This window comes from Pinus tabuliformis, chromosome 7 (genome assembly GCF_031772625.1).
Source record: "Pinus tabuliformis cultivar Carrire ecotype Pingquan chromosome 7, CPIR1, whole genome shotgun sequence".
Taxonomy (NCBI): Eukaryota; Viridiplantae; Streptophyta; class Pinopsida; order Pinales; family Pinaceae; genus Pinus; species Pinus tabuliformis.
Genome location: NC_142293.1, coordinates 1,643,184,791 through 1,643,207,461, shown reverse-complemented (window position 1 = coordinate 1,643,207,461; position 22,671 = coordinate 1,643,184,791). Strand labels below are relative to the sequence as shown.

General features: G+C 40.5%; 1 pseudogene; it reads left to right on the top strand.

Annotated features, from left to right (window-relative positions):
- Positions 1-14,728, top strand: part of LOC149254681 (hydroxyproline O-galactosyltransferase GALT4 pseudogene) — a 43,095-nt pseudogene extending 28,367 nt beyond the window's left edge.
- The last annotated feature ends 7,943 nt before the right edge of the window (positions 14,729-22,671 follow it).

The window sequence follows — 22,671 nt, the reverse complement described above, 5'->3', positions numbered from 1 at the left end:
TCCTGAAGGCTCCATTATTCAATGGAAACTTTGATATATGGGAGGCAAGAACGAGGAATTTCTTAAAGGCTCAAGGCATTGAAGTCTAGAAAACGGTGATTGCTGATAACATGATGGATGGAGAATCCAAGGAACATAATACAAGAGCAATGAAAGCAATCTTGAATGGGCTACCTGATTCTATGAAGGCCAATTTTGAAAAATGTTTGTCGACAAAAGGCATATGGGATAAACTTCATGATCTTCACTCAAAAGGAGCGTTCACAATGATCTCTAGTCAAGAAAATGATGGAAAAAAAAGGAAATCCAAAGCCCATCAAGGAAGATGAAGATAAGAGTGATAACATCAAGGCTAAAGAAGACCTAGAAGATGAAGAGAATGAAGAATATTTTGAAGAAGATCGCCTCACTAAACTTATGGCTGCCATAGAAGAGATTAACAATTTGAAAAACGAAAATAAGGAACTTAAGAAGAAAGCACAAGTTGGTGACCAGGACAAGACAAGGTAGGAAGTTGACCTTGTCAAGCTTCAAGTATAAGAAAGAGATGAGGATCTCGCCAAGATTAAGGAATAATTTCATTAAAACAAAAGAAAGCATCATGAAGAAGTCATATCCATGACAAATCAATTGGATAAGGCAAAGAAAAGGGAAGAAACTTTGTCACGCGACCTTGAACAAAGACTCGAGCTTGAACAAGCTTGAAGTAGAGATTGGTCAATACAAGGAAGAGGTATCTTCCCTTAGATCTCAACTAGAAGAAGCAAGGAAACAAGCACAAGAAGCTGTGAAGGTGATCGAAGCTTTGGCATTCATAGAAGGACAAGTTGATGAAGCAAAAAAGGAGAGAAACACCATGATATGCCAACTAGAAGAAAAGGATGACACATCACCAAGCTAAGATCAAAAATCACTTCTCTTAAGGCCCAATCATGTGAAGCAACCAAGATGAAGGAAGAAATGGAGATCATTCTATCAAAGAGGGATGAAGAATGCAAGAAAATGAAGGAAGAAATTGTCTTTCTTAAAAAGGAAGTTGACTTGCTGAATAAGAACTTGAAAAGTTCTCAAACCCTAGATGACATCCTAAGTCATCAAAGGTCTCCCCTTGATAAATCAGGTCTTGGCTATGAAGGTGAATCCTCAAGCAAGTATGATAATGTTTCAAACAACAAGGATGTGTGGAAGCCAGAAATAGATGTTGATGCTCCCAGTTCTAGCCAAGGCAAGGACAAGAGCCAAGGAAACTATGGAAGAAATCCTACTCAAAGGAGACTTGAAGATGGTGTCAAGAATACAAAAGGCAATGAATATCATCAAAGAACCCCAAGGCAAAAAGACTTCAGAAATACATCAAGGAAATCTACATCTCCCAGGTATCAAAGAATATTTCTTGGTTATTGCTATTCTTGTACAAACTTTGGGCACATGGCAAAAGATTGTAGATCATATCACAAAGATAAATATAATGGTCCCCGTCAATCTCTAAGAAGCAATTTTGCAAGAAGTCATGAATTCTTATTCATAAACAACATAGAGTGCTTCAAGTGTCATAACATTGGACATATGGCACGTAATTGTAACTTGACTTGGGCGCCTACTCAAGCTAGAACTATGCTAGAAAAGAAAGTTACACAAGTATGGAGAAGGAAGCAAATACAATCCGAAAATCTCTTGAACTCTCCAGCCAACAACACGTGTTGTTGACCTGATCCTTGATAATCTAAGTATTTGATGGGGAGACTCTGTCAAAAAGAAGACCATGCATACAATTAGGGGGAGCTTATGATGATTAAGCATTCTTGCAGAAGCTAGTCATGGATGGATCCTATGACAAACTTGATGAGTCACACTTGAACAATCATCAGTTGATAGATCATCTCTTGGGAGAAACTCCATTGAAGAACATGATTCCTTATCCGATGGACTATTGTTGAAGATTTCTTCCACTTGATCATAAGGCAGAAATATTTCTAGTCTAAAGAAGCTAGAGGATTTTATGCAGGCAGGGGGAGTTGGTTCATCACATGAAGAAATGTAAACACATCTATCATGGACCACATTACCAGAAGGAAGAGTACCATGACAAGGGGAGTAACATACCTATGAATAACTACTCTTGACGAAGAAAAGAAGCAGCTTGATAGAGGGAGTACTTGGGCACCCCATTTGCCATTGATGTCAAAGGGGGAGAGAATATTGGAAGGGCAAGAATATTGCCATCAATGACAAAGGGGGAGATTGTTAATCAAGGTTGCCATTGATGTCAATATGGCATTATTGGGATGGAAAATATTCTTGTGATGCATGAATAACTCTTTTGTGATGTTACCCTAACCTCAAGCAAACCCTAGATGTTGTGCAAATCCTACATCCTAAATACATGAGCAAACCCATTGACCTAATCTTTTGTTGAAACCTTAACCCTAGACTACAAAACCCTAACCCCTAAAATCTTGCTCCTAACGATACCCTATCGTAACCATATCATATTTCATAATTTCCTTAAAATCCTAATATAAAATCTTAATCACCTCAAAATTACTTAAAACACCCCACCTACCTCTTATAATGTCATATTATTCATTCATATCATGTAGCCTCTCCAAGTAAAACATAATACACACTACCAAACATTATTAAAACAAACATAATCCTTATCCTATCATATTATTGATTCATATCATGTAGCCTCTCCATGTAAAACATAATACACACTACCAAACATTATTAAAACAAACATAATCCTTGGCAACGAATATGATATCAAAAATTCCTTATTAACAAATGGCTTTGTTTAATAGCAAACAAACATGACATACATATGACCATACATGGCAGACAATGTATAATGTAGGCAACATGGTTCCCTATGACCATACATGGTAGACATAATGTATAATGCAGCAACATGGTGTTAGACATCACTCACATGGCAGACACGGATGGAAGATGGAATACAACACTCACATGGCAGACATAGCCTTTTATGCATGGTGTTTTATATAGTCCATCTTTCACATGGAAAACAGATGTAATGCATATATCACATGGCAGACCATATATGAATTAAAGCTATCTGCATATAAGAATTAAAATTGTCTGCTACAAATTGATTAATATAAGGTTGGTTGCACAAAAAGGAGATTTAAGTTGACTTCTTCACCCAACAGACACGTTTCTTCATTTTAAGTCAAAACATGCATAAATACAAGTTTAATCTCATCGTTTTAGCCACCGTAAGCTCGGTGAAGAACACAGAGAAGAGACATAAACACATACAGAGGTTGAATAGGACAGAATAGGACACTAAAGATCACGATGATTGAGCTAATTTTGTTTTTGAATTTTCAGTGATTGGGTATACCACAAACCTATGGTAGCACGGATAGATTACAGCGAGGACAGACCTATTAGCCCAGATCTGTGGACAGGGACAGTCATCAAAATTTGGAGATAACTCACAGATCGGATTACTACTTGTTGACTAGTGAAGAGGCTGGGACTTGACCTTTGTTGATGCTCAGATTGTTGCGGAGACTCGAAACAGTGACATGTAGCCTACATCTGTGAAGCTCAAACCTCATCTCAGACCTGTTGCTACTCGGTGCTGTAATATACTTGAAGTACAGTCATCACCATTACAACTCTGTGTGTGGGCAGTCTTCCTGTGGCAGCTCAGTTTATTAATAAGATTTGGACCTATGTGTGACAGACACCAATAAGAGCAGTCATCTGTGGGAGCTCAGATTACAGTGTTCTCATTTGTAGCATCTAGAAGTAACACATTCTTTATACCTGTTTGGAGGACAGAATTATAACAGTGGTTTAGGTCATCATATTTGGAGCAGTGATTGAAAACTTTGTATACCCTTTTTTTTGAAGGCCTTTGTTAAGTCTTGTTGAAGGAGCATTGATGAATTAAGAAGTTTGGAGCATCTTTAGTATTGTTGAAGATCCCTTGAAGTCTAGTATGCAGATGTTGTGACTATGTTGCGGGGGAGTGCCCCCCCCCTCGAACCCGCTCCCGAATCGCGCTCCGGGCGGGATCGGCTCGGGAGCGCTCTCCCAAAATCGCTCCCGTCCATTTGCGCTCCCTGGTCTGTTCGGAAGCGACTTAGGGAGCGATCGCTCCGGCGCTCCAGGAGCGATTCGCGCGGGGCTGGGAGCGGGTCGGCGGGAAAAAATTCCGCGGACCCAAAAAAAAAAAAAAAATTAAAAAAAAAATTGGTTTTAAAAGGCCAATGGGCCAAAAAAATATTCATTGTTACTTCATTGAGCTTGAGTTTGGAGCTGGAGCAAGAGCAAAGGAGAGAGGAGCAAGTGCTGAGGAGCGAGGAGCAAGTGCCAAGGAGCGAGGAGCAAGCCTGCAAAGGTAAGTAACTTAGTAATTTAGTTAGTTTAGTTGGTTAGGTAGTAATTTAGTTAATTTAATTTAGCTTACTGAGTTTAAAAATCATGTATTTAAATTAAATTAATTTGCAGATTCAAGAATCAAAACCCTACAAACATCAAACACCATGGACCTGGCTATATTTCTTGGCATTTTCCTCTTCCTGGTCCCTTTTATGGTTATTATGGTGCTGGAGAGTAGGAAATGGAGGGGCCAGCCTCAAACTGAAGAGGGGGATGAAGAAGCCGGAGAAAGTCAAATGGGTGAAAACCCCGGTGAGGAGGAGCTGGAGGAGGGTGAACATGACCCTCAAAAAACTAAACAAGACCAAACTCCATTGTGGAAATATGTTAACAGGGCTGAAACAGGGAGAGGGGGTGGAACCACTAAATTTCATTGCCCCCATTGCAACACTGATTACACAGGTTCATACACCCGTGCTAGAAGACACCTCTGCAGGAAAAGGCCATGAGATGGAGAGAAACAAATAAGAATCAAAACTTGTACAGCGGTGTCAGTAGCGGAGAGAGCCAAATACATAAGGGAAGAGGAGGAAGCCCATTACAGAACAAAAAAATCAAGGGGTTTCTTTGAACCAAGCTCACAATCACAAAGAACTCCTTCAGCATCCTCCCAAGGCAGTGGATATGGACATGGAGGCACAGGGTCATCATCTTTAAGGCGTAGAACCATATCAGATTTCCTTGATGAGGGGTGTAGGAATGATGTGGATTCAAAAGTTTACAGGTTTCTCTATGCATGTGGGATACCATTCAATGTTCTTCGCTCACCTTATTGGCACGAAATGGTTTCTGCCATAAATGATGCCCCTAAAGGATACAAGAGCCCTGGGTATGACAAGGCAAGAACCGTTGGCCTTGATCATGAAAAAGCAAAAATATCACATTCTTTGAATAAAATGACAAGTTCTTGGACTGACCATGGGGTGTCCATTGTATATGATGGATGGACAAATGTAAAAGGCAAGCCATTGATAAGTGTTCTTGCTGTGTCTGTTAGTGGTCCCATCTTTCTAGTTGCACATGATTACTCAGACAAGTTCAAGACCGCCATCAACATTGCAGAAGCATTACTTGAAACAATTGAGCGTATTGGCCCATACAATGTCATCCAAGTCATCACTGATAATGCTCCTAATTGTAAGGCAGCGGGAGCAATTATTGAGGATAAATACCCCAACATATTTTGGTCTGGATGTTTGGTTCACACATTGAACCTTCTGTTGCATGATATTGTCAAAAACAAAAATGAACAATACCAATGGATTGGTAATTTGTACAAGAAAGGCAAACAAATGATAAAATTTATTACAAATCATAGCAATACCCATGGCCTTTTCCGCAGTCACTCGAGATTGGAGTTGCTGAAGATTGCGAAGACTAGATTTGGTAGCTATTACCTCACCTTCAGGCGCCTTTTGAAGGTAAGAGAGGCATTAGCTAGCATGGTATCAAGTCCACATTGGCAGGTGTTAAAGGAAAGGGCTACAAATGTAGCTGACATGGCAGGTTTTGAAATGGTGGAGGAGGCCGCTCTTGATGGGCAGTTTTGGACAAGTGTGAGGCAGGTATTGGATTTCACCAAGCCAATTTATCACATGATTCGGTTTGCAGATACAGACAAACCAGTGAGTGGCGAGGTGTATGAGCAAATGGATACCATGTTGGGGGAAATAAAAGACATTGTTCATAATACAGATCCCAACTTGTACAAACTGATTCATCACTGTGTGTGTGAAGGGTGGAATAGGCTTAACCTTCCACTACATTGCTTGGCATATATCCTTACGCCAAAATACTACCCTACATCTTGGTTGGGCCAACCTGCAGCAGGGGGTGGGGTTAGGACCAAACCCCATTTAGATCCAGAGGTAACTAAAGGATATTTGGAAGCATTAGAAAAGTTGGTACCTGACAGGGAGGAATGTGCAGTTGTGCGCCTTGAAATAGGCAGATACTTCAGTGGCACTGGTTTGTATGGTAACTTCCATGCAATGGACGACAAAGATAAATTTGAATCTCTCACATGGTGGGAAACATATGGCGGCCACGGACTTTTGCCAAAATTGGCAAAAAAAGTTCTTTCACAGGTTGTAAATTCTTCTTCTGCAGAGAGGTGTTGGAGCACCTACAGCTATATACATAATGTGAAAAGAAACAGACTCAATGAAAACCGAGCAGAAAGCTTGGTTTATGTGCACTACAACTTGAGGTTGTTGAGTCATTACTGTGATCGGGCTAATGAGGATCCCACATATAAAATTTGGGACAATCACCCAGAGGATGATAATTTGGAGGATGGCATTGTACATATTGAAGAACTAGAAGAGGAACTTGTAAGGGATGAAAATGAAGCAGCTGCAGCAGCCATGCCACCTCCACCTCCACCTCCACCATCCAGTGGCAGTGCTCGAGGTCCGAGTCTTGTTCCTTTGCTGTCGCCACCTCCATCTACACCCTCGTGTGGAGGTTCTAGTTCTGGTCGTCGGTCTGTGCGGGAGACTCCTAGAAGACCACCACGACCTACTTATACTCCTGGATACTCTCGTGGCAAGGGCCACATGTAGATTTACAGTTTACTTGTCTTTTTTAGTTTCTATTAGACTTTAGTTTTCATAACTGTTGAGTTTTGAGTCCTTGACTCTTGACTCTTGACTCTTGACTCTTTCATATCATAATGATATTTTTTGTAAACATTATATCACTGTGACAATGAAAATTTGAAGTTTGAAGTTGGGCCTTGGCAATTATAACTCATTGGTAATGATTGTGAATTATGAATATGATGCTTTGTGAAAGACTAAAGTTGTTTCATTTCATCTCATTATTCATGTTTCATTTTATAAATTTTTAACATTTCATATCATGTTAACAGTTAGAAGTTAGGACTTAGAAATATCTTCGATATTACTTCTTGTAATGGTTAAACTTAGCTTACAAGTACAACTTTGGTGATCAATGATGATAAATGTTATTGAATTTTCAATTCTGAAAGCTTGAAGTTGAAACTTTAAGATTGAATTTGATGAATCATGATTTATAAGACTCAATATGTTGCAGTTGTAATATGTATTTTACTAACTTGTGGACATGGTTGATGACGATTATAATTTCTAGATGATTGATGTGATATGGTTCAATGATCAATCTATGTTTTTTTATGTTTTTTATGTCTAATTCATCATTCTACATGTTTTTGTTGACATATATGTATCAAAAATTAAAAAATATAAAAAATATATATATTTTAAAAAAATCGCTCCCGGATTCGCTCCCAAACCGGGAGCTTCTGAAAATGGTCGCTCCCGCTCCCGTTTTGCTCCCGCTCCCGCTCCCAAGTAACATTGTGTTGTGAAGACTTGCTGGCTTGTGAAGACCTGTTGACCTGTGAAGTCTAGTAAAGGCTTGTTGACTTGTGAAGCATTCTTGGAGAAGCCTTCATTGTCTTGGAGAATTATTGAGACAACTTGGAGGTATTCTTGAAGACATTTGGAAGACTTGTAGAAGTTGATCTTGGAGGCATCCTTGAAAATCATGATGCATTGTTGAAGACCCTCATGATGTGACCTTGGAGATTTTTGTTTGGGTAACATGAAGAGTTGTGGAGACACCTTCTGAGAAGACAAGGTTTTCATTGATAAAGTAATTTTGAGGAGGCATAGTTAAAGATAGACAAGGCTCGTTGAAGAAGATATTGGGAGCCGTGAAGAATCATCAAACTTATCTTGATGAATTGAAGTTGAGGGTCGGAGCCGTAGAGGATCAGAGTCCTCAAGGAACCAGATCGGAGTCTGTACCAAAGAAGGGTTGGTGCCTTAGGGGTTGGAGCCTCTAAACGCAAGGTTGGTGCCTTGAGAAGATAGGGTCGACGCCTTAGAGGTCGAAACCTCACAAAAGTCTAAGTTGGTGCTTGGCAACAGGTTGGAGCCTGGGAGATTGAAGAACGTGTCTTCATCTAGGGTTGGAGCCCTATATACATTATACTTGATTTATTGTGAAAAAAGAAATTAAAAAAAATCATTTATTCTTATTGTTCATTTTGTGTTCTAAATATAAGTGATCTAACTGGTAAAAGTAACAATTGAAAAGAAATATTGATTCACCCCCCTCTCAGTATTTCCAGCAAGAAGAAATTCTCTCACTCCACAAGCAATCTTGGCACTGGCTCCTCTTGAAAAACTAATCATCCAAACCTCAGCGTAGGCCCTCTACGCAGTCTTTGCGTTGTCTTTCACATGTGTGGCTTAGATCAGCCCCCAAGCAAGTCGTCTTGCCTGCCTCTGTTGCTAGAAGTGACTCTCTGACCCATTGTAAGACTTTCTCGGCCTCTGGAAGCTTAATCGACTTCCTTCCCAACTAAATCGAAATGCTCTGCTTCAGCTACTGTGCAGTCCTTGCATTGCTTCTACGTGGATCACTTCTATCACTTGTTGTTGCTTCTCCGGATCTAGAAAACTTCCTCTAGATCATTGTCCCTGCCCCTCATTGTCTCTGCTTCAATCTTTGGCTCTCTGATAACTATTGCTGCTCTCTGGAATCGATCTGCCAAGGATCGAACCCCTCATGTGTCTCCAGTGTCTTCTCCAAGTGTTAATACTTATTCTTATAATCCTCTATCGGGGCTCCAACAACCAAGATTAAAACTTAACGAAGGGCTAGGATCGTATCGGAGTCAATCCATGTGAGTTTCTAGAGAATTCTCACCTTGACTTAATTAATTTTGATTAATTAACCAGTTTTCCTAAGTTGAGACTTAGGAATCATTAAAAAATAGGTTAATAATCTAATTAAGTCATCGCTAGGTGGAATTTCTAGAAACGATTTCTAGGTTATGGAGATCTCATGTATTCTAGCCTCTCCAACAAGTTTCTTGGCTAGAACACATTTGATGCTATAAAAACTAACACTCCCTCTTAGTGAGGATTGTGTTCTAGTGCTGCACACCTGCTGCTACAACACCCTATCTCTGTATTACCCCCTCTGTCATGCTATTGATGTCTGATAGGAAACTCTTTTGGAAATGACTGTGTTGCTCCCTCACTCACAGTGTTGCTTCCTCAGTGACTGCATTGTTCCCTCAGTCATGCATTGTTCCCTTAGTCACTGTGTTGTTTCCTCAGTCACTATCCATCAACCATTGTGCTAACTCTGATGTTGCATCTGTGCTGCCACTAACACTGCCATACTAATGCCAACCCTGCATCTGCACTGCAACTCCCTCTCATATGTTATCGTTGCAACTACAACTATTGCAACTGAGAAGCATCCAAAATACTAAATCAATTGTGTTTAGTATGATGCATTTGTCTCCTGTGTCCTAGCTGCTACTAGTCTCTGCACTGTCACTGAAGAATTTGTGCTATTGCCGACTCTGCATTGTGCTCCCCAACATCTGACTGCTACTAGTCTGCAACTGTCCCTCTAGTACTAACTGCATCAACTGTCACTGATCCATCCTGCTACTGAATATTGTGGGCCCTCGTAGCTAGGTAATGAACCAAGAGGTAGAGTCCTCAATGGACCCTGCCCAAATTTGTAGCTCTCTATGGCTACAAAGCCAAATCACTCCACCTCACTCTTGGAGGTATATCTACAAACATAGCAAAATCTGATCTACTCATACTGTTGTTGCTACCACTTTGCTCATGCTTCCACACTGCTGCTGCAACTACTACAATAATAAGTCTGATCTCCCTAGATCCTGAAGGGCTAGCTTCCATAGGGTTGCTCCCTCTGAAGCTACACTCACTCTGACTCTCGATCTCCCTATGGGAAATCTCTTTGCTCCCTCCTGGCAACTCACATTGTCCTCCTGTATTGGAAACTCGACTGTGGAGCTCTGCACTGGGAATTTGCTGATTGGAACATCAATTGCAATTCACATTGCCTGTGTCACTACACCTAGCTCTACAACTGTCTTACGTGTACCGACTGCAACTAGATATGTAGTTGTCATATGAATGACTAGCTGCGTCTATTGACATTGAACCTGCTACTATGATATTGTCAGCCGTTGTAGCAAAGGTGATGGTCTTGTTGCAACAAACTGGAATTGATTTGACTCATCTCCTTGTTGCAATTGCGTTGGACCCTGCTCATTTGGCACACTGGAGTCTCATACTCCTCCACCTCGATCTGGTGCCCCACAATCTCCTTTCGAGCCTAGTCCCTCACTGGGATCCTTCCTTTCTTTGCAACTCGCACTAGACAACTCGCACTTCCTCCGGCACTTGTCTCTGGTAGCTGGAAGTTGATCTGCTACCCAGATCTGCATTCTGGCTAACTGATACGACCGCTTCTGGGAATCTCGTATGGCTATCTCTGCAAAGTTGCAAATTTTGTGAAACTCAAAAATTGGGAAAATAAACAAGAATATCTTCCTTCCTGCTCGATTGCTATCACTACTACTCGCACTCCCTCCTAGAATGCATAAATCTTCCTCCTGCTATTGCCACCAGCAACTAGAAATTACAAATTTCCTTCAAGACTGAAATTGGAAACCCTCTGAGGAAAACTCCCTCTGTTACGAATATAAATTATATAAAATAAGACGAATATAAATAATAAATAATCAAACGATGATTATCTTAAATAGTCATTAGTTAAGTGAAAAGACATGTCTAAACGACATGCCCAAACATGAAAGGAAACCTACTTGGGTATATAAGCAGGGCCTCATTGTAACACTCAATCATCTCTTGTACCTTTCATATATTAATAAAATATTATTTACAATACCTTTGTGTATTTTACATTTAAAGTCAACAAGCTACAATTTTGTTACTTCAGTGGTATCAGAGCCATGCGAGTCTTTGAACGTTATCCGTCGCACAATATGTCGTTAAGTTTTCACCCTGAATTCATTGAGCAGTTTAGTAAAATTCAAGAAGCATTTCAGCGATTAGAAAAATCATGTGCAAAAGTTACAGCATGTCTAAAGAAAAGTTATGCAGAAATCCATAATAAGGAAGATGATAGCGATGGTGAAGAAACGAAACAAGGTGAAGCAGGAGAAGAAGATTTTGATCAGAATGATGATAATGAAAATGAAGATGTAATAGATAATGATGAATATGAAAATGATATCGATCAAGATGATGATCCAGATGAAGTTGATCTTGATGTGGATGAGAATGATATAGATCAAGATGATGACCCAAATGAAGATGATCATGATGTGGATGAGAATGATGTTGATTTGTGGTAGCATCGTATGTGCTCTAGGCCTCAAATTTTGCAGGGAGGCTAGGGCACATGCATTCGAAAGAACCTAGAAACCGTTTTTAAAATTCCACCGAGAAAGGATTATATTAAAAATATTAATATTTTTAAATGGACTTCCTAAGTCTAAACTTAGGAAAATTAAAATATTAATGGGTATTAATCTAATTGTGGGTGAATCTTCTAGATAAAGACGGAGATCAAGTCAAAACGATCTGAGCCTTTGATTATGAGTTAATCTGGGTCATTGGTTGTCCAACAGAAAGATATAAGAAGCAGCTTGAAGGTCATTTGGAAAACACACCAAGAGAGATCAAGAAATCAATTTTGTTGAAGTGAGAAGTTCTCAGGAGGAAAATTCGATTGAGGAGATTTCTTGCAGCAGAGGGGCAGGGATAGCTTCCGGAGAGAGTGATTTTCTCAGTCAAAGAATCGTCAACAGAGAGAGGCAGACAGTAATCCAGCAATGGCAGTGCTGAGCCAGAGGGGTTGACGTAGAGCCACACAGAAGCCAATGAGGAGTCCGAAATTTGCAGAGGAATTCGAATTTCAGAAGCCAGGAGTCAGGGTGTGAGACCGAGTGGCAGAAATTGAATCTCCTAGGCAGTAAATCGACCAACCAAAGGAGTAATGCAGTCCCCAGAGAGCTTAACGCTGAGCTGACACAGAAACTACACTGAGGCAGCCAGAAACATCGGGGAGGCAATCAGTCTAAGTCTGGATCAGTCAAAGATTTCCAGTGATAGTGTGAGGTAACCTCAAAATTCTTTCTGCTAGTATTTCTCTCTGTAACTGAATAGCCCCGTGAGGTATTCAGAGATGTATTCAGAATTTTCCACTGCTTAATAATAATAAAACCCTCAGAGCTGCTACACCAGTTTTCCCGCATTAGGTTTTTCCAGGGACATTTGTCCAAAAATAATGGTGTCCTGTGTGTTTGTATTTCCTTGCTCAATTTCTATGTTTTAGAATCATATTTAATTTGGTGTAGGCCACTTCAGTAATTTACTTCAATATTTCAAGAAGAAACCCGAAATAGTTTGTAATGTAATTTACGATCTAGGTGAAGTAGATTCAGCTGGTTGCAGTAGGAATCCAAAGATTGTTAGATCTAGGAATTTTCACAAATGGTACAGATCAAGATGATGATCCAGATGAAGATAATGTGGATGAGGACTATCTTAAGAAACAAGAAGATGAACAATATCATAAAGACAAAGACAAAGATGATGGAATGGAAAAGGTGGGGAAGAAGAAGACCACAAAGAAGTTCAAGTGAAAGATATTGTTCAAAGATTATGTTCGGATGAATGCAAATTGATTCTAAACTAGCTGCTACGGGCCATCCAACACTTGCACTCTGCAAACATCCTCCACGGAGACCTGAAACCCCAAAATATTCTCATCACACCCAACTGACTCGTAAAACTTTGCGACTCTGGTCTCTCCTGAATCGAAGACGACTGGATGTCTCGGTGGGTGGTGACTGTCTCATACAGACCGTCGAAGCTCCTATTCACCAACGACGTCGATGACCACTATTATTACAGCCTCACCATCGACATATGGTCTCTCGGTTGCTCTCTACTTTCTCCAGTGATATGTAACAATATTTCCCCAGCTAGAGGTGTTTCGTCTGATCCACCTACCCCTCATCAAGAAGACCCTCAACCCTATATGAAGTCCTCACATTTTCCTGCGAAAAGCTTTGGCCACTTCCAAGTTTTAATTCATCATATCTTCTTCTATTGTAAACAAACTTCAAAATATTCAGTTTCGAGTGCAATTGATAACTCCATTCAGCATAATTACTTTGAAAAGCTAAAGAATACCATTACGAAGACTTTTGGGGTCAGTGACATGAAAAAAGTTCATCATTTGGTGTTTCTCGTAGAAAACACTGGTTTCAATAATTTGATAGGGAAGTCAGTGCATATATCAATTATATTGAAGTTGATGGACTTCCCAAATGTGAAAAGTGGCTTACTGATAATGATGATAGGAAAGAAGAAAATGCTACATGGTGGTTGAATCATTTGATGGGGCATGCAAAGAAGTCATCATCAATTGATTGGTCATATCCATTTATGGAGGGAAAATTATTTGTTCTTACATTAAGAGTGGGTTTGAAAGGTTATCATGTGAATGTGGACGGGAGGCATGTGACCTCTTTTCCTTATCGAACAGGACTTGTGCTTGAAGATTCCATTGGCTTCTCTGTAAATGGTAACATTTATGTGCATACAATTGTGGCTGCTTCCTTTGCCTGTATCACATCCAAGCTTTTCACCTCAAAGACTTCTAGACATGTCAGAAAAATGGAGAGCTCCACATTTTCCAGAAGGCCCTGTGGATCTTTTCATTGGGATACTCTCTGCAGGCAACCACTTTGCAGACCGGATGGTTGTCAGAAAAACATGGATGCAGTCTAAACTTGTTAGGTCATCGAATGTTGTGGCCCGTTTTTTTGTTGCGTTGAATGCAAGGAAGGAAATAACATACAGTTAAAGAAGGAAGTGGATTTTTATGGTGATATGGTAATTGTGTCGTTCATGGACAATTATGAGCTCGTAGTTTTGAAGACTCTTGCAATATGTGAATATGGTGTTCAGAGGTTATCTACTAAATATGTTATGAAATGCGATGATGATAATTTTGTAAGAATTGATGTTGTAATGAAGGAAGTTAATAGATTATCTCATGGAAAACCTTTGTACATTAGCAACCTAAATAACTTTCACAAGCCCCTCAAAGTAGGGAAATGCGCTGTCACATATGAGGAATGGCTAGAGGATGACTACCCACCCTATGCGAATGGGCCTAGATATATCATATCAAGAGACATTGCAAACTTTATTGTATCTCAACACACGATCAGACTCTGAGGTTGTTCAAAATGGAAGATGTTAGCATGGGGATGTGGGTATAGCAATTCAATGCATCAACACCCGTTCAATACTCCCGTGATTGAAAATTTTGCCAATTCGAGCGCATTGATGACTATTACACTGCACATTGCTAGTCACCAAGACAAATGATATGTATGGGGGATAAGCGTTCTAAAGGAAAGGCTCAGTGCTGCAACATGAGATGACAGGAGAGAATTTTGATGTTTCAATGGTATCCGGTTTTTATGCTCCTTATGGTGTATCGATCCGTCGTCCACCTGTTGCGTCCCTATCCGTCCTGTGCTTCCCGCGTAAACCTCGTCCCTGTCCGTTCCAATCTATTCCCCTTCGTCGTTGAACCTGTCTTCCGCCGTCCGCTGCAACCGTTCCCCTTACCATTGCTCGACATCGCCATTTCATTCCACATGCTGACCTGCATCCCACTACCCACATTGTGGCCTGTTGTACCGACCGGCAACGTGGCAACCTCGATCCTTGTCTAACCCATCTAACCCATTGTCTTTTTTGTCAGAACTGGTCGTCGTTTTGTTTGACTACGAGTCAAACGGTGTGACCCCTGCTTTAGCGTTTGGAACCATTGCAATATAGTTACAAACTATAAAATTTAATTAAATTTATTTATTTATTATATAATTTGGTTAATTTAATTATTTATATAGTTACAAACTATATAATTTAATTAATTAATTAAAAAAATTATATATATATATATTATTTAAAAAAATCGATAACCCTGGGTTCAAAACAGTGTCACCAACGAATTATACAAGCAGAGGTACCAGTGACGTCGACTTACATACGCCGAGATGACAAATGTAAATGAAGAAAATTGTCAGCAATATAGCTTTGAGGACAAATCTTTTGAAGGAAAGGGCAATGTTATGAATATAAATTATCTAAAATAAAATGAATATAAATAATAAATAATCAAATGATGATTATCTTAAATAGTCATTAGTTAAGTGAAAAGGCATGTCTAAAAGACATGGCCAATCATGAAATGACACCTACCTGGGTATATAAGCAAGGCTTCATTGTAACACTCAATCATCTCTTGTACATTTCATATATTAATAAAATATTAATTACAATACCTTTGTGCATTTTACATTTAAACTCAACAAGCTACAGTTTTGTTGCTTCACCCTCTATGTGTGCACTTTCTCTTCCACTGGACGTTAATTCTACTGCTGCAAAACCCTTTGCGCCGAAGCAAGGAATATGCTCAATCAAAAGTCTGATCTGCTTCACCGGAATTGCTTTTCGGCTTCTCTACTACCTGCTGGAACTGCTTCTAGGCACTGTGAATTTTTCCTTCCACTTGTACCAAAAAAACCCTCTGCCCAGCAGTTCGAACTGCTAAGCCAGTGTCTGCGCAGATTTGGAAATCATGTTGCCAAACTCCCTCTGAATTTGGTCGATTTCTGCTTTTCACTTCTAAGCTTCCCCCCTGATCACTCACGCTCTGATACCATGTGAAAATTTCATCTATCACAGCAACTGGAAATTATTCTCCTAATCGTTAATTTATTTAACAATTTATCTGTTGTTTGCTACGAAAATTATCAAATGATTCACACTGATTTCACAAATAAACTGCGGAAGAAAATAGCGTTGGAAACTAAGAAAATCTAGCACACACACACATAAAATTTACACAGTTATTTTTGGACAAATGTCCCCAGAAAAACCCAACTTGGGAAAACCGGTGTAGCAGATGAGGGTTTTATTATTATGCAGCGATGAAATCTGAATACAATCTATGGATGTCCAACTGGCAATCCAAATAGCAAGTATCTGACAAAAATAATTAGAGAGAAGAAATTCTCTCACTCCACAAACAATATCGACACTAACTCCTCTTGAAAAACTAGTCATCCAAACCCCAGCGTAGGCCCTTTGTGCAGTTCTTGGCGCTGCCTCTCACGCATGTGGCTTTGATCAGCCTCCAAGCAAGTAGTCTTGCCTGCCTCTACTGTTGGAAGTGACCCTTTGGCCCACTGGAAGACTTTCTCGACCTCTGGAAGCTGAATCGACTTCCTTCCCATCTAAATCAAACTACTCTGCTTTAGTTACTACATAGTCCTTGCATTGCTTCTGCGTGGATCACTTTTGTCACTTACCGTTGTCTCTCTGGATCTCAAAACTTCCTCCGAGTCACTGTCCCTGCCCCTCACTGTCTCTGCTCAATCTCTGGCTTTGCTTCAATCTCTGGCTCTCCGACAATTGTTGCTGCTCTTTGTAAATCGATTTGCCAAGGAAATCAAACCCCTCAAGTGTCTCTAGTGTCTTCTCCAAGTGCCCATTGACTTCTTATAATCCTCTGTTGGGGCTCCAACGGCCAAGATTAAAACTTAATCAAGGGCTACGATCATATTAGAGTCGATCCATGTGAGTTTCTAGAGAATTTTCACCTTGACTTAATTAATTCTGATTAATTAACCAATTTTCCTGAGTTTAGACTTAGGAAACATTAAAAAATAGGTTAATAATCTAATTAAGTCATTTCTAGGTGGAATTTCCAGAAACAATTTCCGGGTTATGGAGATCTCATGTATTCTAGCCTCTCCACCAAGTTTCGTGGCTAGAACGCATCCAATGCTACAAAAACTAATAGAATGCCCCTCTAATATTTAGTTATTCACTACCTAGGGATTAGAGTAAGAGACTAGAGCCTTCATGCTAAATAGCCCCTTGTCTAATCAAGACAAGTCATGAAAACCAAGGTCTTATGAGAAAGGTTTCCTCAATCGAAACCCTTCACCAATAAGATGAAGAATGGATTTGAAAAGAATACTTGAAACCCTTGTTAACGAGCATAAAGCTAAACAAGATGAGATTGAGCACATACAAAGCCAATAGAGGAGAATGGAAGAGATACAAATCCTAGACATCCTCATTCCATTTGAAAAATTTTCCCTTGAGTGGCTTTGCTAGCTAGTGGAATTCTTGAACATTGACAATAATAGCTTGGATGAACCAAGAAAGACAAAGGTCCAAGAATTGACACCAAAACTCCAAAAGATATTCTATTAATGGCTTATTGAATGATCTTCAAAAACTCATAACAATTTGGAACGAAAGGAGAGTTTTTATTTATAGATGAGGCTTCTAACTCATTCCACTCTTTATTCCAGAATTTAGGTTAAGGAAACACATAGAAGTAACTTGTCATCCACGCAAGTAAGGAAACTAAGTCACAATATAAGTAAATGATGTCACGTGTATAAAAACCTCACAAGAGAGGTGACACCATCCTTAGAAGGGGAGCAAGTAGCCTTAGAGACTCAATGTTGTTAGTTTTTGTAGCATAGGAGGTGTTCTAGTCTCGAAACTTTGTGGAGAGGCTAAAAGTTAAAACATAGGAGTTATCCATAACCTAGAAATCGTTTTTGGAAATTCCACCTAGAAGTGTCTCAATTAGATTATTAGCCTATTTTTTAATATTTCCTAAGTCTAAACTTAGGAAAAGGGGTTAATTAATCAATATTAATTGAGATAAGGTGTGAATCATCTAGAAACCCACATAGATCAACTCAGATATGACCTTAGCCCTTAATTAAGTTTTAATCTTGGCCGTTGGAGGTCCAACAGAAGATTATAAGAAGAATTTGATGGGTGGATCGAGAACACACACAAGAGATCGATTTCCTTGGGTAGTTCAATTTTTCAGAGGCAGTAGTCGGAAGAGTTCGATCCAGATGGGAAGCAGAGACAGAGAAGGGCAGGGATAGTGAGTCCAGAGGAAATTTTTTCCAGATATGGAGAGTTAGCAACAGAAGGGTCGTATTTCCCAAAGGAGTTGCCTAGAGGCAGCGCAGATGGCTTCAGAGGGAGATCGATTTTGTTGAAGGAGAGATAAATTCAGTTGTGGTTGGTCCGGAAATTCTCTAGGAGGCTAAGAAAATTTCTCCTAGAGGCAAAGTCATCCAAGACATCATTTTTCCAACAATTCCTGGCATAGTGAGTTGGGGTCTACACAAGCATTGCGCAAAGGCGCACGTAGAGGTTGTACGACTGACTAGTTTCGTCAGTTGACGGGGCAGATTAGGTGTGGTGTTGAGGTATTTTCCTCACAGATATTTTGGCCAATTTATTTTGCTACTTGGATTGCCAGTGGGGCATCCATAAATTGTACTCATAATTTCTCACTGCTACTTAATAATAAAAACCCTCAGTTGTTGCATCGGTTTTCCCAAGTTGGGTTTTTCCGAAGACTTTTGTCCAAAAATAACAATGTCAAATTTTTATGTGTGCGCTAGCATATTTCTCAGTTTTCAGTTGAACTTCCATAGAATTTAATTTGGTGAAAATTGCAGTAGAGAAATATTCGTTGTTTGTGTGTGCAAATAAATTGTTAATTAATTTACAATTAGAAGAATAATTTCCAATTGCTGCAGTAGTTGAGAATTTCACATGGTATCAGAGCAAGGTTCATCGGATCAGTAGCTCAAAGACGAAGAGAGAGAAATTTGTTGTTCAGAGGGAGCAGCAACACAATTTCTCCAGGGTTTGCGCAGGGCCTAGCCAGGTAATGCGAGTGACAGAGCAGAAATTCGATTTCCAGTTGCAGAGTGGCAAGAAAAGTTTGAACTGCTCAGAGAAGGACTCTAGTAGGCAGAGGTAGAGCCGGAAAGTAATTCTGAAAAGCAGTGCAGCATAATCGTTGAGCAGTAACTGCAAGCAAAATTCTTCGCTCTAGAAGGGAGTGCGAGTAGCATATTCAGCAGCCGAGTAGAGGAAGAGGGAGTTTCCAAGTCAGATTTGAGATGGCCATAGTTGGGCTTAGAGATCAGGATAGGTTGGATGGAGCCTCAAACTATGTCCTTCCATTTGGAAGAATATGGCTTGAAATCCTATATAGATAATGCGGTGGCAGTACCCTAGGATGCGGATCAATTGAAAGAGTACATAAAAGAAATGGCAAAGGCGAAGGGGATGATCTTGGATGCTGTCCGAGATCATGTAGTCTCACATATATCTGGCAAGAATATTATCAAGGAAATGTGGTATGCTCTCTCCCAGCCATATCAAAGTTCTACCGAGCAGTGGAAGATGTTTCTCCAAGAGAAGCTAAGAAACCTCAAGATGCAAAAGGGTGAAGGCATAGATCCCTTCCTTGCCAGGATTCAAGAGGTCCAAGATCAGTTTGCAGCCATTGGGGAGGCACCTCAACTAATAGAGCCTGTACGATTGGCACTAAACAGTGTCTCAGAGGAGTGGAAAGTGTTTGTCCAAAGTATCTTGGGCAGAGACACATTGCCTGGATGGGACGGGATGTGGTTTGATTTATAGTAGGAGGAGTTGAGGCGGGATCTAGTAAAGAGCACCATCAGCGGAAGCAGCAGTAAAGGCGTGAAGGCTGAGAAGGAAGAGGAGAATTTTGGCCTAGAATCACAGGGTCCCAGCCAGGGACAGGGAGGAAAGAAGAAGAAAAAGGACCTATCTAAGGTCAAGTGCTTCAAGTGTGGCGAGCTCAGCCACTACACTACGCAGTGTCCTCTTAGGAAGAAGGACAAGCAAGGGAAGCAGGACCAAGCGACAGTGTCTGTAGAGATAGATAAGTTGTCCTCCAGGTTGGAGGAAGAGTTTGCCATGTTTGCAGCCATACCTCCAGGAGTGAGGTGGGCGATATGGAATTATACTTCCAAAGTTGCAGAGTTTAGGCAAGGTCCATTGAGGTGTCCTCATGGATCATTATCGTGCTACAGGGGCCCACAGTATTCAGTAATACGATGGATCAGTGTTAGTGATGCAGTTAGATTACCCAAGTGACAGTTGCAGACTAGTGACAGTCAGGACTCAGGAGTTGAGGACCGCAGTGCAGTGTTTGTCGTTTTTCCACGATACATGTGTCTAGGATAGAATATTAAATCAGTAATGCTACCAAACCAAGTATCACAACAAGACTACTTTGCATAGCGGAATATAAACAACAGCAAATCTACTAGTGCAAAAAATAGACAACTTTTTACACAATTTTGTACAATAACCCAACTTCATTATATTAATCAAACTGAATAATACAACAGTCTAGGGCTCTCATACCAGGAATAATGGCCTTCAAATATCCACAAGTACAAGAATACAAAACTAGGGCTTGGTGTCAGTCCATCGACAACCAATCTACCTTCAACAAGATACTTTGACCATTCGATTGATGTAGCATGCAATAAAAGCTCCTCTTGGTCATTCCTGCCTGGTCCTTCGACTCTCAATCTACAACACTTGCCTCTATCAACGATCCAAGTCCATCTAACCACTGAACCTCAACTATCCAATCTGCTCACTAGTTGTGCTTTAGTCCATCAAGGGCACAAAACATCGCGACTCTTGTCGAGTTGTTCACGACTCCGTTTGTGAACAACTCTTATCTTCCCACTGCTGCTCCTCACCTACTCAGGGACTTCTTCCCACTATAGTCTCCCTATGTTGCTCCAATGAAGACTAAGACAGGGCAAGACGGCTACCACCTATCAATATCAAATGTCACTTCTCTAATGATGAACATAGGTTGCAACAAACTGCTCCTCTAGCTGATCAGACCTATGAGCTCCAACAACTACCACTCCTAGAAGCCAAGTGTCCTTCCCTGCACTATAAGCTTGTCACTCTATGATTACGATACCTTCAAAGTGATAGTAATACGGCTTGATCACTTGTTCGATACCCTATCTCTTACATATACGAATCGAAGCCTCTAAGCTTACTTATCCCACTTCTCACTAATGTTGCTTACTTTACCATCATCTTTAGAGTACTTATTCTCTACATAGTAATGACGTGCTAATTTATATGTCATTATGGCACTCCTTCCTTCCTTTTAGTTAGGAAGTGGTAATTAGGAAGATGTATAGATGAGATAGAGAGAGTGAGATGGGTATGAAGGATAGAAGGTATGATGAGGATAGGCATGATGAGATGGGAGGTATGATGAGATGGGAGGTCTAATGAGGAGAGGTATGATGGGATTCAAGTAGGATGGTAAGATGGTAGGTCTGCTGGGATGGATGGACCGATCATTGGGGACTCGAACCTTAGGACTCCACACTTGGGCACTCTCATGCTGCCCTCCAACAGTCCACAAATGCCCAGTCCAACACAAACAACCACGTCCTTCATATCCGCTCAAACATCATCCAACTAGAGCTGTGAAGATCTGTCATTTGCTCTGCAATAGAGGAGTTATTGCGCAAATTTAGGCACCCAGTCACTACTGTAGTATCTTCCCACTGGTTAGGGCATCCAACCACCTGGGAAACCCTTCCTTCTAGCTGCCAACAGACTTATACAAAATTGTCCAACCTAGTACCATTCAACTCAACTCAAATACATCAAAACACATACCTCTGCAAGTCCTTAAGGGTTGATGGCTTCCTCTACAAGTCTGGTCACTGGTGAGGGCTTGTTAGCAAGCTACTACAACCCCTCTTCTTCACTTCCAGACCCCTTCTTAACTACAGCATCCCTCCAATCAAGTCTGCCCACCTTCCTTTGCTAATCTGGGCTATTTCTAGCCTCCACACATGCCTTACGACCACCCATCTCTTAGGAGACTAGGCCTGCGGCCTGCTTATACCCACAAACAAATCCTCGACCCCCTCTTCCAAAGATTTTAAGGCTTGTGGCCTGCCTAAAACCTCCAACAATGACTGCGGCCTACTTCTAGGAGAGTTGTGCCACCAAAATCATGCCAAAACCATCACCCAAATTGCCTTTAAGGATTGCGGCAGCCACCTGTAGCTTCTCAGCCCCGCTGTTAGATCAATTTGGCTCCCAAAAAGTCGCGGAGATGCTTCATCTAGCCCTCTTCGCCTTCGCTGGAATCTACATCTTAGATCTACGACCCAAACATAGATAAAAGAAGTCGAGTTGCTCTTGTGTTGCTCCCTTGGATGTGTGTAAATAACATCACACTCACCTTGTATTTATGCTAAACACCGGGGCTCCATCAAATCACACATGTGGGTTTAACAACCTATCATAAGGCCTCTAATCACCCAGCCGACCTTAACCAAACCCACCCAATAACTTCAAAAATTCATTTCTCCACATAGAAAACTTGGATTTTGATGATTTTCAATGCGTCTGGTATGTCTGAGTGTCCTTTATCATCTCTATCCATCAC